This window comes from Patiria miniata, unplaced genomic scaffold (assembly GCF_015706575.1).
Source record: "Patiria miniata isolate m_02_andy unplaced genomic scaffold, ASM1570657v1 HiC_scaffold_2, whole genome shotgun sequence".
Classification (NCBI taxonomy): Eukaryota; Metazoa; Echinodermata; class Asteroidea; order Valvatida; family Asterinidae; genus Patiria; species Patiria miniata.
Genome location: NW_024037058.1, coordinates 17,473,829 through 17,478,031, shown reverse-complemented (window position 1 = coordinate 17,478,031; position 4,203 = coordinate 17,473,829).

The window sequence follows — 4,203 nt, the reverse complement described above, 5'->3', positions numbered from 1 at the left end:
ATGGAAATCCCACGTCGTTGGTTCCCGACCTTTTGTGTGGAATGTTCACATAGCTGGGTACCAGTTCCATACGGAAACGCATACTGCATGCAGAAATGCCGAGAATTTAAATGACGTCACATTTTACTTAGGCATTCCGCCGACGCACGTGGTAGCCTTAAACCGCGACTTCCCGTGTATTGGCTTTTCCCCGAATGAAGTCCCAAAAAGAAAACTAAAAAATGAGAAATAAAAGGCCAACTTGAAACTTGTCGATCGGGGCATTTCTTTAGATGTATCTTTACATACCGGGTGCATACCTATAATCCCCAATAATACAACTTGGTATTGGGAATCATATATATATATTGGGGAATTTCAGGTGGATCCCTCCTATACCCTATAGGTCCTATCAATGCCTAAGACTGATGGGTCTCCTATACATACAGGTCCTCCCTCTACTGAGACTGCAGCCCCCTACTGTTCCACTTCGGTGGGAAGCTTGCTCTGGGCCAAGCTCCCAGCTACTTGGCATCACACTTCGTCGCATTTGGTACTCATTTTCTTGGAGTTTATTTAGGCAGATCTGAGTCCTGAACTTATGGTCAGAGTACTGACCGGAACGTCGAGTGTATACGTCTCAGTAGGGTCTCAGTAGGGCCAGCTATAGCGGGAATGGACTAATAATAGGCTATAAAAGTGAAGTTGGTACAAGTCGGGATTCTAAAATCATTGTGCTCGAGAGAACCCTTACAGAAATGTCCCATGTAATTCCCATGTGAAATTTTCCCATGGGACCCCATGGGAATTGCATGGTGAATTGGACACCATGTAGCATGGGATTTTTCCCATGGTAGTTTTCCCATTGGCTTTTTCCCATGGAAAATTTTGTATGGGCTTTTTCCCATGTATGATTTCCTTTCATTTCTCAAAAAAATTATTGCTCCATGGTATTTTTCAATAACAACGTCGTATACATTTTAACCCTGTGTGTTAAGTGCTATCCACCAAATAGGTAAAGCACATCACGGTACTCCGATGGGGGTTGTTACACGTAATAGGAGTGGCTTGTGCACTCTATGAATAAAGTTCACATTATTGCTCCCATACCACTTGTCAAGTTGTACCATATTATCACAGTGTTCCCAATTTATTTCTCTTAAATGTTTCCAACCATAATAACAAATGAATCAATATTATCCAAAGTTTGAATGCCACATTGTCCACATAAAAAAATACTGTATGCATCATTTAACTTCACTTATCAACAGAAAAATTCAAAAATGTGCAATTACAACACTCGTTATTGTAAGAGATTCTCACAAAAATGTCCCATGGTGGTCCCATGGTGTCCCATGGTGTTCCCATGGTGTTCCCATGGTGTCCCATGGTGTTTATCCCATTGTGTTCAATTGGTGAACATCCACAGGAGTTTCCCATGGTCAGCTTAACAAATAGAATTCTTGATAACCTCTATGGCCACAAGGGAAATATTTTTAATTGAATTCAAATTTACAGCTAGGCGAATAAGTAATTAAATCAAAGAAAGGTTTGCCTATAACTTGGGAGTGCAATTGGGTCTATGATGGTTTTTCATGGCACATGCATGTTCTCCAGTATAACCCGGCAGTGTCCCCGTGCTGCCTTTTAAATCTCCATGGTGTTCCCATTGTATCCATAATTTATATCACCCACATTATGGTGTTCCCATGGCGTCCGAATCCTCATGGTGTATCCATGTGTCTAAAATCCCCATATCCTCATGGTGTACCCATGTGTCTAAAATCCCCATGATGTTCCCATGGTGTCCAGTAAATCCCCATGGTGTTCCCATGGTGACATACAATCCCAATGGTGTTCCCACGGTGTCCATAAAATCCCCATGGTGTTCCCATGGTGTCCATAAAATCGCCATGGGGTTCCCATGTAGTTCCCATGGTGTCCATAAATTCCCATGATGTTCCCATGGTGTTCATTAATTCCACATGGTGTTCCCATGATGTCTATAAAATCCCCATGGTGTTCCCATGGTGTCCGTAAAATCCCCATGGTGTTCCCATGGAGCTCATAAAATCCCCATGGTGTTCCCATGGAGCTCGTAAAATCCCCATGGTGTTCCCATGTTGTCCATGCAATCTCCATGGTGTTCCCATGGGTTTCCCATGATGATCATTTTAACTTACATGGTGTTCTTGATGACCCCATGGGTTTCCTATGGGGTCCCATGGGAATCCCATGGGACCCCATGGGAATCCCATGGGATGCTCATGGGACATTTCTGTAAGGGAAGCCAGACGAAGCTGTTTTTTTTAACTTCCCCAAAGCTCTACGGTACTGTTATCTTAAGCTTGCCGGCGAGCATAATTATAATTATGGGGTCATTAATAAAATCATTAAGGAATTTGCATGTGAATTAAGTTTGCCAGTAGCAGATATCTTTAACTCTTCTCTTAGGGAAGGAGTTGCCAACAAGTTTGGAAAGATGCGATTGTAGCACCAATTCCAAAAGAGCTCCCAGCATCAACTGGTAAACTGAGGCCCATATCACTTATATCACAACTTTCTAAAATTGTCGCAGGATTTATTTCTAATATGGTTAATTGATGATATAGGTATGAACCTTGATCAACATCAATATGGTAGTCTTGGTGGATCATCCACAACGCATTGTTTAGTTGACCTGCTGAATGTTTTTTCTTTTCTTTTTAAACTTTGGTAGTAATCAACCTAAAACAACTGGTACCTTAGTGTTGACTGAGTTTTCCCAAAGCATTCGATTGTGTTGATCATATACAATTGCTGAGACCAAACTGATCTCCCTTGGAGCTAGACCCGAAATTGTGCCATGGATAATCAGTTTCCTTTCTCGTAGGCGTCAGAGGGTTCGTTATCAATTAGCCCTCTCAAGTTGGGAACATCTGAAATGTGGCGTTCCTCAAGGAACAAAACTTGGCCCAATCTTCTTTCTGGCTAATACCGTGGATGATGCATGTGCTGACTCCGCTGCCTACAAATGGAAATATGCACATGTTGACGACCTTAGCTAAATTTAGGTGAGATCAGATTGGTCAACAGCGCGGCCAGGCACAAAATGTCCGTTAATATTGTGGTATAACCATGGTATCACAATGCATACTGCATAATATAGAAGAGAAAATACATCTGTAGTGTGTTGTTTCAATAGACCTTAACAACGAGGAAGCCATTCTCGATCGTTTTTATGCTGTAAACATTTGAATGGGATGATGCCGGACTATTTCATGATTGCAGTGCGCTCCAAGCTTCACTTTCAAGGATTTTTTTTAATAAGGGAATAAATGTGTGCTCCGGAGGTTTTTATCACTCGTTTAATACCGCTTAGAGTCTGGGTGCTGATAATTACCCGAGCCGGAGGCGAGGGTAATTATCAGCACCCAGACTCTAAGCGGTATTAAACGAGTGATAAATACCGACCGAGCACATATTTATTCCCATTCATAAATACCTTATCCGTAAAAAAATTTCAAATAATTCGTTCAAAAAATCCCGATTTGTTCAACAAGTTCACTTCATGCTTTTTGAAACATCCCTCTAGCAAAATAATGGAGTGTTCCAGCTGGCGAGTAAGATGTAAACAACCCTTTTATGGATATTGACGCGCGCGTAACATGTTCTGCGCGATGTCACGCAGAACGCACCTGGGGCGTTGCGTTTTGAATTTAGAACTATAAAATTCTGACTCGCTTGTAGTGTTGCGCATGCCTACGTGAGGATTGTGAACGTTCAACCAATGAAACGTTAAGAGGCACTGGATTTTTAGGAGTCCACATTTTATTGTGACACTGGAAAAGTGTTTAAGACCAGCTAGCCATGTCTTTATCATCCGTTTAATACCGGCCACGTGACGGGCTCTCGACCAATAGGAATAGCTAAACTGTCTGAGGTATTTATGAATAAGGGAATAAATGTGTGCTCCGGAGGTTTTTATCACTCTGTTTAATACCACTTAGAGTCTGGGTGCTGATAATTACCCGAGCCGGAGGCGAGGGTAATTATCAGCACCCAGACTCTAAGTGGTATTAAACAGAGTGATAAATACCGACGGAGTACATATTTATTCCCATTCATAAATACCTTTTCGGTAAAAAAAAATCATATAATTCGTGCAAAACATCCCGATTTTGTTCAACAAATTCACTTTATGCTTTTTGAATCATCCCTCCTGCAAAATAATGGAGTGTTCAG